General features: G+C 39.8%; 1 protein-coding gene across 1 annotated transcript in view; it reads left to right on the top strand.

Moving 5' to 3' along the window:
• NEK10 (NIMA related kinase 10) overlaps positions 1-14,565 on the top strand; it is a 270,851-nt gene that overhangs the window by 132,563 nt on the left and 123,723 nt on the right. The gene's annotated exons all lie outside the window — the stretch shown is intronic.

Consider the following 14,565-nt stretch of genomic DNA (forward strand, 5'->3'; position numbering starts at 1 on the left):
TCCCCATTTTAGGGAAATTTTCAAATGTTATCTCCTCATGTATTTTCTCATGGTCTTTCTTTTTGTCTTCTTCTTCTGGGACTCCTATGATTCAAATGTTGTGGCGTTTAACATTGTCCTGGAGGTCTCTAAGATTGTCCTCATTTCTTTTAATTAGTTTTTCTTTTTTCCTCTCTGATTCATTTATTTCTACCATTCTATCTTCTATTTCACTAGTCCTATCTTCTGCCTCTGTTATTCTACTATTTGTTGCCTCCAGAGTGTTTCTGATTTCATTTATTTCATTATTCATTAATATTGACTTTTTTTTATTTCTTCTAGGTCCTTGTTAAACCTTTCTTGCATCTTCTCAATCCTTGTCTCCAGGCTATTTATCTGTGATTCCATTTTGATTTCAAGAGTTTGGATCATTTTCACTATCGTTATTCGAAATTCTTAATCAGGTAGATTCCCTATCTCTTTCTCTTTTGTTTGGTTTGGTGGGCATTTCTCCTGTTCCTTTACCTGCTGGGTATTTTTCTGTCTCTTCATCTTGTTTATATTGCTGAGTTTGGGGTGTCCTTTCTGTATTCTGGCAGTTTGTGGAGTTCTCTTTTTTCGTGGAGTTTCCTTGCTGTGGGTGGGGTTGTATCAGTGGCTTGTCAAGGTTTCTTGGTTAGGGAAGCTTGTGTCAGTGTTCTGGTGGGTGGATCTGGATTTCTTCTCTCTGGAGTGCAATGAAGTGTCCAGTAATGAGTTATGAGATGTCAGTGATTTTGGAGTAACTTTGGGCAGCCTGTATTTTGGAGCTCACGGCTGTGTTCCTGTGTTGCTGGAGAATTTGCATGGTATGTCTTGCTCTGGAACTTGTTGGCCCTTGGGTGGTGCTTGGTTTCAGTGTAGGTATGGAGGCGTTTGATGAGTCTCTGTCAATTAATGTTCCCTGGAGTCAGGAGTTCTCTGAAGTTCTCAGGATTTGGACTTAAGCCTCCTGCTTCTGGTTTTAAGTCTTATTTTTACAGTAGTCTCAAGACTTCTCCTTCTATATAGCACTGTTGATAAAACATCTAGGTTAAAGATGAAAAGTTTCTCCACAGTGAGGGAAACTCAGAGAAGTTCACAGAGTTACATGGAGAAGAGAAGAGGGAGGAGGGAGTTAGAGGTGACGCGAATGAGATGAAGTGGAATCAATAGAGGAGAGAGCAAGCTAGCCTATAATCACTTCCTTATGTGCACTCCACAACTGGACCGCTCAAGGATGTTCATGGAGTTATACAGAGAAGAGAAGAGAAGAGAAGAGGGTGGAAGGGGACAGAGGTGGCCAGGAGGATAAAAGGGGGGGGAATCAAAAGGAAAGAGACAGATCCAGCCAGTAATCAGTTCCCTAAGTTTTCTCCACTGTCTGGAACACAGAGATATTCACAGAGTTTGTTAGAGAAGAGAGGGGTTAGGGAGGAGACAAAGGCGACCTGGTGGAGAAAAAGGAGAGTCCAAAGAGGGAGAGAGCAGTCAAGCCAGTAATCTTGCTCCCAAGTGAAAATGGGTACTGAAGATTGGTTCTTAAAGGTACAAAATTGATAACAAATACCAAAAAGCAAAGATTAAAAATCTAAAGTAGAGTTTGGAATTTCAAAAATACAATATTAAAGAAAAGAAGAAAAAAAAGAAAAAGAAAAAAAGTCACAAAAATTATAATATATATATATATGAAGTTTGCTTTTAAAAAAATAGGGTCTTTTTTTGGCAAAGTAATAATAGGTTATAAAAGTGAAAATTAAAGGAGTAATAGAGGACTTAAAAATAAAAAAAAAAGAATGATTTTAAAAATAGTAAAAATATTTCTAGGACTTTCTCTGGTGTTGTTGTGGACAGTGTGGGGTCAGTTCATTTTCAGATAGTTCCTTGGTCTGGCTTGTATTTCTCAAGATCTATAGGCCCCTTCCTATGTAGTTGGTACTAAGGACAGGGTTTAAATCTATCTATCCTGTCACTTCCAAGGCAGTTCCCTCTGTTTTAGCTTCTTCTGTTTGGTGGTCTTTCCAGTGTCTGATTTCCACCCTGACACAAGGGGGCGGTGGTGGACACTTTTTTAGGCTCACTTGTTCAGTCACACTGTGGGGAGGGAGGGATGCTGCAAACAAATAACACTGGTGTGTGCTCACAGTGCCTCAGTCACACTGGGCCTGCCCCGCTCACGGCCCGTGTGCCTTCCCTGCCCACACTGCTCAGGCTCTAGGTTGCTCCACTGGGAACCATCTGAGGCCAGCCCTGGGCTGCATGCACCTTCCAGGTCTAAGCCAGTCAGGTTCAGGCACTTGGGTAGTCCTAAGAGGCACAGACTCGGTTCGGCCTGTGTTTTGTGCCCTTCCCAGGTCCGAGCAGCTCAGGTGATGAGGTGTTTGGCAAGCGTGGTTGCTGCGACTTATCGCCTCCCCCGTCCCTGCTGCTCAGTTTTCTGGGTGTACAACCGGTGCACCTTCTCAGACGGATGTTGACCGTCCAGAACCCCCAGAAGTCTTAGTTAGCAAAGAAGCCTGCTTACAGTTTTGTAGATAATGTCTCTCTGGGGCTGCGTTTGCCCCCTTCCGGCTCTGGCTGCCTGTCACTGGAGGGGGATGGTCTGCAGCTGGCTATCTGTTCAGTCCTTTGTTCTGTGCATGGGCCTGGCAGTGTGTTAGGTTAGGGCTGGCTTTTCATGTGGTAGTTATCCCACAGTCTGGTTTGCTAGCCCAAGTTAGTTTGCTCAGATTGCCCTCGGGGCATTCAGGCTCGGTCCTTACTCTAAGCAATGCAGCCCACGCCTCCCTGCCCAGCCCCTGCTTGCTAGTGGCAGGTGCAGGCATCTGTACTGCTTCTCTGCTGGGGGAGTTACCGTTGGGCTCATAATCTGTGGGTTTTAATTACTTATTTATTTTTCCTCCCTGTTATGTTGCCCTCTGTGCTTCCAAGGCTCGCCACAGACTCCGCAGTGAGAGTGTTTTCTGGTGTTTGGAAACTTCTCTCTTTTTAAGACTCCCTTCTTGGGATGGAGCTCTAGGCCCTACCTCTTTCATCTCTTTTTTTTTGTCTTTTATATTTTTTCCTACATCCTTTCAAAGACAATGGGCTGCTTTTCTGGGTGCCTGATGTCCTCTGCTGGCATTCAGAAGTTGTTTTGTGGAATTTACTCAGCGTTTAAATGTTCTTTTCATGAATTTGTGGGGGAGAAAGTAGTCTCCCCGTCCTATTCCTCCGCCATGTTAGGACCGCCTCCCTGGAATACCTTTTCATTTCTTTCAATCCTCTTTAATTTCCTTCATTAGCATTTTATAGTTCTCAGCTTATAAGTCTTTCATCCTCCTGGTCGGGTTTGTGCAAAGTATTTTTTGGTGCGATTTTAGAAGGTATTATTTTTTTACATTCCATTTCTAATATTTCATTGTTTGTATAAAGAAATGCAACTGATTTCTGACAGTTAATCTTGTACCCTGCTATTTTGTTAAATTCATTTATTAGATCTAGTAGTTTTTGTATGAAGTTCTTAGAGTTTTCTATATGTTTTCAAATTTATAGTGACAATTTTACCTCTTCCTTTCCAATTTGGTTACCTTTTACCTCTTTTTCTTGTCTAATTTCTGTGTTTACTACTTCCATTACTATGTTTAATAGAAGTGATAAGAGTGGGTATCCTTGTCTTGTTCCAGATTTTAGTGGGAAGATTTTCAGCTTTTAACCATTGAGTATTATATTTACTATAGGTTTTTCATAAATAGCTTTTAATAAGTTGAAATATGTTCTCTGTGTACCCACTTTTGATAAGTGTTTTTTCCTTATCATGAATGAATGTTGAATTTTGTCAAATGCTTTTTCTGCATTTATTGAGTTGATCCTGTGTTTTTTTAACTTTTCTTTTTTTAATGTGGTGTATTACATTGACTGGTTTGTATATATTGAACTCTCTTTATAAACTTGGGGGCAAATTACAGTTGGTCATGGTGTATGATCTTTTATTGTGTTCTTGTTTTTTAGTCCTTCAGTTATGTCTGACTCTTTGTGACCACATGGACTGCAGCTTGCCAGGCTTCCCTTCCCTTTGCTATCATTTGGAGTTGGCTTAAATGACTCATGTCCATTGAGTCAATAATGCCATCCAACCATCTCATCCTTTATCATATACTTCTCTTCCTACCTTCAATCTTTCCCAGCATCAGGGTCTTTTCCAATGAGTCAGCTCTTCACATCAGTTGGCCAGAGTATTGGAGTTTCAGCATCAGTCCTTCCAATGAATATTCAGGGGTGATTTCCTTTAGAATTGACTGGTTTGATCTCTTTGCTGTCCAGGGGACTCTCAAGAGTATTCTTCAGCACCACCGTTTGAAAGCATCAATTCTTTGGTGCTCAGTCTTCTTTATGGTCCAACTCTCACATACATGGCTATTTAAAAAAAACCATAGCTTTGATTCTATGGACTTTTTTGTGTGGTGTTGAATTCAACTTGCTGTAATTTTGTTGAGAATTTTTGCATCAATATTCATCAAAGATATTGGTGTATAATTTATCTTTTTGGTGGTATGTTTGTCTGGTTTTAGTATTAGGGTGTTTGTGGCTTCATAGAATGTCTTTGAAAGTGTTCTTTCCTCTTCAGTCTTTTAGAAGAATTTGAGAAGAATCAGTGTAAGTTTTTTGAATGTTTGGTAGAGTTTGTCTGTGAAATCATCTGGTCCTGGATGTTTGTTTCTAGGGAATTATTATTATTATTATTACAGATACTATTTCACTTCTAGTAATTAATCTGTTCAAATTATCTTTTCTTCTTGATTTAGTTTTGGTGAGCTGAATGTTTTTAGAAAGTTGCTCCTTTCTTCTAGGTTGTCAAAGTTATTGGCATATGCCTGTTAATAGTATTCTTTTATGGTTTTTAAAAAATTTCTTTGATATCAATTGAAATTTCGCTTTTTTCACTCCTTTGTTTATTTGGGTTCTTTCTTTTTTTAAATTTAAATTTATTTATTTTAATTGGAGGCTAATTACTTTACAATATTGTATTGGTTTTGCCATACATCAACATGAATCCGCCACGGGTGTACACGTGTTCCCAATCCTGAGCCCCCCTCCCACCTCCCTCCCCATACCATCCCTCTGGGTCATCCCAGTGTACCAGCCCCAAGCATCCTGTATCCTGCATCGAACCTAGACTAGCGATTCATTTCTTATATGATATTATACATGTTTCAATGTCATTCAAAATCATCCCACCCTCGCCCTCTCCCACAGAGTCCAAAAGTCTGTTCTATACATCTGTGTCTCTTTAACTGTCTTGCATACAGGGTTATCATTACCATCTTTCTAAATTCCATATATATGCATTAGTCTACTGTATTGGTGGTTTTCTTTCTGGCTTACTTCACTCTGTATAACTGGCTCCAGTTTCATCCACCTCATTAGAACTGATTCAAATGTATTCTTTTCAATGGCTGAGTAATACTCCATTGTGTATATGTACCACAGCTTTCTTATCCCTTCGTCTGCTGATGGACATCTAGGTTGCTTCCATGTCCTGGCTATTATAAACAGTGCTGTGATGAACATTGGGGTACATGTGTCTCTTTCAATTCTGATTTCCTCGGTGTGTATGCCCAGCAGTGGGATTGCTGGGTCATATGGCAGTTCTATTTCCAGTTTCTTAAGGAATCTCCACACTGTTTTCCATAGTGGTTGTACTAGTTTGCATTCTCACCAACAGTGTAAGAGGGTTCCCTTTTCTCCACACCCTCTCCAGCATTTATTGCTTGTAGACTTTTGGATCACAGCCATTCTGACTGGCGTGAAATGGTACCTCACTGTGGTTTTGATTTGCATTTCTCTGATAATGAGTGATGTTGAGCATCTTTTCATGTGTTTGTTAGCCATCTGTATGTCTTCTTTAGAGAAACGTCTATTTAGTTCTTTGGCGCATTATTTGATTGGGTCGTTTATTTTTCTGGAATTGAGCTGCAGGAGTTGCTTGTATATTTTTGAGATTAGTTGTTTGTCAGTTGCTTCATTTGCTATTATTTTCTCCCATTCAGAAGGCTGTCTTTTCACCTTGCTTATAGTTTCCTTTGTTGTGCAGAAGCTTTTAATTTTAATTAGGTCCCATTTGTTTATTTTTGCTTTTATTTCCAATATTCTGGGAGGTGGCTCATAGAGGATCCTGCTGTGATGTATGTTGGAGAGTGTTTTGCCTGTGTTCTCCTCTAGGAGTTTTATAGTTTCTGGTCTTACATTTAGATCTTTAACCCATTTTGAGTTTATTTTTGTGTATGGTGTTATAAAGGGTTCTTTCTATTTTCTTCTTGGTGAGCATGGCCAGAGGTTTGTCAGTTTTGTTTGCCATTTCAAAGAACCAACTCTTGGTTTTGTTGATTTTTTAAGAATTTTATAATCTATATATCTTTTCTTTATTTCCTTCTGATCTTTATCCTTCCTTCTGCTGACTTTAGGCTTTGTTTGTTCTTCGTTTTCTAATTTGTTTAGACAGTATGTTAAGTTGTTTCTTTGAGGTTTTTCTTGTTTTTTAAAGGAAGGCCTGTATTGGTCTGAACTTCTCTCTAAGAACTGCTTTTGTTGTGTTCCATAGATTTTGTATGCTTGTGTTTGCATTGTCATTTGTCTCAAGGTATTTTTAATTTCCTTTTTGATTTCCTTGTTGACCCATTTGTTTGTTTTTTTCTTTTTTAGTAGCATGCTGTCTAGTCAGCATGTAATAAGCACATGTACACCCGTGGTGGTTTCATGTTGATGTGTGGCAAAACCAATACAATATTGTAAAGTAAAAAAAAAAAAAGACTTAAAAATAATTTTATTCTCATTTCTTTTCCTGTCATTAAGTTCTCATTTCATGCCATTGTATTGATATATACAGCATCATCTTAATCTAATCGTCTGTTGAGTGACAGTTGGGTTGTTTCTGTGTCTTCACTATTGTAAATGATGTCATTATGAACATTGGGATACATGTATTTTTTCAAATTAGTGTTTTTACTTTCTGAAGATATATAACCAGGCATGAAATTGCTGGATCATATGGTAGCTCAATTTTTAGGGTTTTTAAAAATATTTCTTTTTATTTTTTTAAATTATGAAATATGATAATACACTTACAGGAGACTTGGAAAATACAGAACAAACCTACATATAGTTCCACTGTATATTACAATTATTTTCTAAGTAAATAAACTAAGATTTTTAGTCAGAGTTTCAATATCAAACTCTCAAAATTAATATAGTGAATAGACTGAAAAGTATAAGGATATAGTAGACCTGAAAAGCATCATGAATCAATCCAACATAACTAAGTATACAATTTCCACACAACAGCAGGATATGAATTCTATTCAAGGTCCCATAGACTGTAAACCAACACTGAATATGAAATAGAAAGAGTGAAACAATCTGGATAAAAGTAAACCATCATCATATAGTTCAGTTCTTTTTAGACATGGCTGCTCATTAGAATCACTTCTAGAGCTTTGGAGAAGAAAACAATACCTGGGCATCTGTAGTTTTCAAAACCTTTTGAGATAATTCTAATGTGCATCTAGAATTTAAAAAGTGGTTACAGATTTTTCTATTAAATGGTAGTTTTAAGCATGTAGAATTCTATTATTTTCTTTTGATCAATCATGATACAAGAGTATCAAAATGAATAATAGTTACATAATCACAATAATAAAAGATATTTACCAGTTTTTTCCCCAATTCTGGGAAATCTTTACTTTCAGGTTATCAGATGATGTGTGTGTTTAGTCAGAACTCTGTGCTTTCTTTGGATGTGTCACAAGAATCCAAGAGTCTTTTCCTTGGAGTTTTGTGGCACAAAGGTTGGTTAATAGCACTTGATGGGGGCATTTTCAGCATTTATTCTGGAGGTGTTTATCCCAATAGACAAAATCTCTAGGTTGCAAGGTGTGGTGCTTAAGGTCTTTGTCTCCTGAGAATGTGTTGTGAAAAGATTGCTCTACCAAAAAGATGGTTATTTTTAATAGAGGCAATTGTTGTTCAGTCAGTCATGTCCGACTCTTTTTGACCCCATGGACTGCAGCTCGCCAGGCTTCCCTGTCCTTCACCATCTCCTGGAGCTTGTTCAAACTCATGTCCATTGAGTTGGTGATGAGTTGAGGCAATTAGGGCTATACAATATTGGAGCAGCTCTCCTTTTATCAGTTGTGGGTCAAAAGAAGCAAGAGCCTAGTTCATTGAGTGTCCTGTGGCCATCTCACAGGGTGAGAATTTAGTTACAAAAGGGTGGATTTGCAAGTTAGAAGGAGCAACAGCAATGCTGGAAGCCATGGTGTTTGGAGGGCTTCTACAAATTTTGCCAGTTGAGTCCTAATAATGCCATTATTACATTCAATTAAACCAGCGAATTGAATAATGGTAGTCACAGTGAAAATGTTGTACGCCAAGCACCTGGCCAGTAAAGTGGGCTTATCAATCTCTATGAAATTTGAGAAGAGTTCCCTAGGTAGGGATGTTGTTGTTGTTCAGTTCCCCGGCAGTGTCTGGCTCTTTGCGAGCCCATGTATGGCAGCACTCCAGGCCTCCTTTTCTCTCACCATCTCCCAGAGTTTGCCCAAGTTCATGTTCATTGCCTTCCTGATGTTGCCATCCATCTCATTCTCTGATGCTCTCTTCTCCTTCTGCCCTCAATCTTTGCTAGCATCAGGGACTTTTCCAGTGAGCCATCTGTTGCCATCTGATGACCAAGCACTGGAGCTTCAGCTTCAGCATCAGTCCTTCCAGTAAACATTCAGGGTAGATCTCCCTTAATATTGACTGGCTTGATCTCTTGCTGTCCAGGGAACTTTTAGGAGTCTTCTGCAGCACCACAGTTTGAAGGTATCAATTCTTTGGCATTCTGCCTTCTTTATGGTCCAGTTATCACAACCTTACATGACCACTGCGAAGAATATATGGACATTTGCTGGCAGAGTAATGTCTCTGCTTTTCAATACATTGTCTAGGTTTGTCATTGCTTTCCTGCCAAAAAGCAATTGTCTTCTTATTTCATGGCTGCAGTCACTGTCTGCAGTGATTTTGGAGCCCAAGGAGAGGAAACGTGTCACTACTTCCACCTTCCACCTTTTCCTCTTCTATTTGCCATGCAGTAATGGGGCCGGATGCCATGATCTTTTTTTTTTTTTTAATATTTAGTCTTAAGTCGGCTCTTTCACTTTCCTCCTTCACCCACATCAAGAAGCTCTTTAGTTCCTCTTCGCTTTCTGCCATTAGAGTGGTATCATCCGTATATCTGAGGTTGTTGATGCCCCCCCCCATCTTGATTCCAGCTTGGCATTTCTCATGATGTGCTCAGTGTATAGGTTAAATAATCAGGGTGACAACAGACAGCCCTGTTGTACTCCTTTCTTGATCTTGAACCAATCAGTTTTTCCATACAGGGTTCTAACTGTTGCTTCTTGCCCCACATACAGGTTTCTCAGGATATAGGTAAGATGGTCTGGTATTTCCATCTCTCTAAGAGCTTTCCACAGTTTATCGTGATCCACACAGTCAAAGGCTTTAATGTAGTTAATAAAACAGAGATAGATGTTTTTCTGAAATTCCCTTGCTTTCTCTATAATCCAGCAAATGTTGGCAATTTGATCTCTGGTTCCTCTTCCTTTTCTAAGCCCAGCTTGGACATCTGGAAGTTCTTGGTTCACATAATGCTGAAGCCTAGCATGCAAGATTTTAAGCATGACCTTACTAGCATGGGAGATGAGTGTAGTTGTCCAGTGGTTAACACATTCTTTGGTACTACCCTTCTTGGGAATTCAGATAAGGATTGACCTTTTCCAGTCCTGTAGCCACTGCTGGGTCTTTCAGGTTTGCTGACATAATGAATACAAAACCTTGATGGCATCATCCTTTAGGGATTTGAATAGTTCTGGAATTTCATTGCATCCATTAGCTTTATTAACATCAGTGCTTCTTAGACCCACTTGATTTTGCACTCCAAAATGTATGACTCTGGGTGACTAACTACACCATCGTAGTAATCTGGTTCATTAAGATCTTTTTGTACAGTTCTTCTCTGTATTCCTTCCATCTCTTCTTGATCTCTTTAGCATCTTCTAGGTCTCTACCATTTTTATCCTTTATTGTGCCCATCTTTGGGTGGCATACTCCCTTGATCTTTTCAATTTTCCTGAAGAAATCTCTAGTCTTTCCCTTTTTGTTGTTTTCTTCTATTATTAAGCATTGTTCATTGAAGAAGGCCTTCTTTTCTCTTCTAGGGCTTCCCTGATAGCTCGGTTGGTAAAGAATCTGCCTGCAATGCAGGAAACCCCATCTTGATTCCTGGGTTGGGAAGATCTGCTGGAGGAGGGATGGGCTACCTACTCCAGTATTCTTAGGCTTTCCTGATGGCTCAGCTGGTAAAGAATCCACTTGCAATACAGGAGACATGGGTTCAATCCCTGGGTTGGTAAGATCCTCTGGAGAAGGGAGAGGCTACCCACTCCAGTATTCTGGCCTGGAGAATTCCATGGACAGTATAATCTATTCCATGGGGTCAAACACGACTTCACTTTCACTTTCATGGGGTAAAAAAGAGCTGGACATGATTGAATGACTTTCCACTTTCACTTTTCTTGTCTCTTCTAGCTATTTTTTGGAATTCTGAGCTTAATTGAATGAATGGACCTTTCCCTTACTTTTCACTTCTCTTTGTTCTTCTGCTATTTGTAAAGTCTCCTCAGATAACCACTTTGCCTTCTTGCTTTTCTTTTTCTTTGGGATGATTTTCTTCACCATCTCCTGTGTGACATTACAGACCTCTGTCCAAAGTTCTTCAAGTACACTGTTAACTGGATCTAGTCCCTTGAATCTATTTGTTACCTCTACTGCAAATTCATGTGGGATTTGGCTTAAGTCATACTTGGCTGATCTATTGTTTTTCCCAGTTTTCTGTAGTTGAAGGCTGAATTTCGCTGTGAGACACTGATGATCTGAGCCACAGTCAGCTTCAGGTCTTGTTTTTGCTGTCTGTATAGCTTCTAAATCTTCAGCTATGAAGAATGTAGTCAATTTGATTTCAGTATCGACCATTTGGTGATGTCCATGTGTAAAGCTATCTCTTGTGTTGTTGTATTTGCTATGACGAGTGCATTCTCTTGGCAGAATTCAGTTAACCTTTGCCCTGCTTCATTTTGTTCTCCAAGACCAAACTTGCCTGTTTCTGCAGGTATATCTTAACTTCCTATTTTTGCATTCCAATCCCTGATGATGAATGGAACATCTTTTTTAGGTGTTAGTTCTAGGAGGTTTTCTAGGTCTTCATAGAACTGATCAACTTCAGCTTCTTTGGTATTGGTGGTAGGGGCATAGACTTGGATTACTGTGCTGTTGAATGGGTTGCCTTGGAAATGAGTCAAGATCACTCTGTCATTTTTGAGGTTGCACCCGAGTGCTGCATCTTGGATTCTTTTGTAGGTTATGAGGGCTACTCCATTTCTTCCATGGGATTCTTGCCCACAGTAGTAGATATAATGGTCATCTAAGTTAAATTCTCCCATTCCTGTCCATTTTAGTTAGCTAATTCCTAGGATGTTAATGTTTATTCTTACCATCTCCTGCTTGACCACATCCAATTTTCCTTGATTCATGGACCTAACATTCCAGGTTCCTATACAATACTATTCTTTGCAGCATTGGGTCTTACTTTCATTACCAGACACATCCACAAGGAGCGTCATGTCCTCTTTGGTCTGGCTGCTTTATTCATCCTGGGGCTATTGGTAATTCTCCTCTGCTCTTCCCCAGTACATATTAGACACCTTCAGACCTGGGGGACTCATCTTTTGGCATTATATCTTTTTGATGTGACATAATTTTTATCATAACTTTTATAGAGTTTAATGGAAAGTATACTGGGATAGTTTGCCATTCCCTCCACCAGTGGATCATGTTTTGTCAGAACTCTCTGTTATGATCCTTTTTTCTTGGGTGGCCCTGCATGGCATGGCTCATAGCTTCATTGAGTTATGCAAGCCCTTCACCACAACAAGGCAGTGATTCATGAAGGGGTAGGTAGGGATAGTCTTTACCAAAAAGACTTTAGCCACAGAGGAGGCAGTAGCCTGTTAACAAGGGATGACTTGAATCATCCATTAGGCAATTTAAAATGTCAAGGAACAGATGAACATGTCTCCCTGAGTTGTATTTTAAATGGGGCAAGCGAGGCAAGCATCTTTTGTGGCCTCATTAATGTCCCCCCCCCCCAATAATGATTCCCATAGCCTGTCATTTTTGTCAGCAGACCAATGGTTTAATATAGGTACAGTGGTAAGAAGTGAGCATTTTAGAGTTTTCAGTAGGACTGGGTTATTTGGTTCAAACCAGAGCTTTCTCTTTTATCAAACCCCAAATTGTTGAATTTCCAATGATTTCCCATTGTTGTTCTGCTTTTTCTGAGGCCAGTTGTTGGGCTTCTCTAGCCAGTTTTTCTAATCTAACATTTGGGGAAATGTCCCTTTGGATTATGACAAAGGTTTGGCTGCCATTGGTTCTGTTAAGGGCAGCATTCCTTGCAGAAATGCCAGTGAGATTATTTCCCCTAGCTTCCAGAAAGTCATGTTTAGATTGCCCTGGAATCTAAGTGGCAGGGAGGAATATTATATTTAATAATTTCTGAGCATATGGATCATTTTAAATTTAATTTCCTCTCAAAGTAAGGAAGACATATTTTTCTACATCATTTCAAAGTCATGAGTTACTCTGAAAGCATGTCATCTATCAGTATAAACAGCAGTTTTCTCCTAGGCTAAAGTACAATTCATCCTGTTGGGCTGAAGTAGCCACAGGTAAAGATGCTGACTCAACAGCATCAAAAGAAGTTGTAATGGTATCCCCAGACAGTATTCACAATTGTCACACTGTAAATAATCACCAGTGAACTGTGAGAAGTCAACTTTACCAAAGAGATTTTCTGTAGGTCATTTCAAGGAGTCAGGAGGTCCATCAGCACTGAACAGTTGTAAGGGACTTTGTCACTGATGGAAGGAAGAAGAGTAGCTAAGTGAAGGCTACTACAATGTAAAAGAGTTATATGAAGGACAGGTAACAAAAGGACTTCACAGGAGGTAAGGTAGCTGGATGAGAAGTGTTGGGCATGATGAGAATTCAGAAAGGCTGCATGAGGTACAAAAGTGGTTAAAGGGGATCCTGTAATTTTCTCAGTGGCCTTCACTGAAAGGGCAGTGGCTGTAATGGGTCTAAAGCAAGGGGGATATTCCTGTGCCACAGGGTCCAGTTGCTGACTATGATACCCTATGGGTCCATGGAAGTCCTTGTGTTTTGGGGGGAGTACTACAGGGCATTACCTTTCTTTTCACATACAAAGGGAAAATGAGAGTCTGATAATTGGGATGCCCAGGAGCATGTGGGTTCATCAAACTCTCTTTTAAGAGCTTGAAGGCTATGGGCCATCTGGTTCTTCCAATAAAATTGGGTTGGTGTTATTGTTGAGAGGTTTGGCCATAAGAGAGAAATTTGGAATCCGTTTTTGATAGTCAGCAACTAGCTTGAGAAACCTCAATGCTTAGTTTTGGGTTTGGGGAAACTTAGGGCAGCATGAAGTCTATCTGGATCTGGATATAGCCCTTGTTCCGATATAATGTGCTCTAAATATGAAACCTGGATTTGGGCAAACTGCAATATTTTTTGTTGACCTTAAGCCAACCAGCAGAGTGTAGGGATGAATCCAGGGTCAGACTGGAGGGGTGGCTCAGGTGGTCTGCCCACACCCTTGGTGGTGTTGGGTGCAGAGGGCATGCATAGGACCTGAAGCAAGTAGTATATAAACTTCAAAGGAAAAAATTAAAAATCCTCAGTGACTTATTTTTGTATACAGTTTACCCTTGAACAACACAGCTTTCAACTGCAAGAGTCCACTTAGACATGAGTTTTTTCACTAAATATGAACTCCAGTACAGAATATGTGAGACTGTGGTTACCAAGGACCAGCTGTAAATCAAATGTGGATTTCCAACTGTGTGGAGGGTTGTACTGATCTTGAAGAGAGTAGTGAATGGTCCTGAAGGGAGATCTTAGTTTCCTGCCCAGGAATTGAACCTGGGTACTTAATCTCTTAGTCTTTGCCCTGCTTCATTCCATATCCCAAGGCCAAATTTGCCTGTTACTCTAGGTGTTTCTTGACTTCCTACTTTCGCATTCCAGTCCCCTAGAATGAAAAGGACATCTTTGTTGGGTGTTAGTTCTAAAAGGTCTTGTAGGTGTTCATAGAACAGTTCAACTTCAGCTTCTTCAGCGTTACTGGTTGGGGCGTAGACTTGGATTACTGTGATATCGAATGGTTTGCTTTGGAAACAAGCAGAGATCATTCTGTCATTTTTAAGATTGCATCCAAGTACTGCATTTCGGACTCTTTTGTTGACCGTGATGGCTACTCCATTTCTTCTAAGGGATTCCTGCCCACAGTAGTAGATATAATGGTCATCTGAGTTAAATTCACCCATTCCAGTCCATTTTAGTTCGCTGATTCCTAGAATGTCGACGTTCACTCTTGCCATCTCCTGTTTGACCACTTCCAATTTGCCTTGATTC

Source organism: Oryx dammah, unplaced genomic scaffold (assembly GCF_014754425.2).
Source record: "Oryx dammah isolate SB20612 unplaced genomic scaffold, SCBI_Odam_1.1 HiC_scaffold_9, whole genome shotgun sequence".
Taxonomy (NCBI): domain Eukaryota; kingdom Metazoa; phylum Chordata; class Mammalia; order Artiodactyla; family Bovidae; genus Oryx; species Oryx dammah.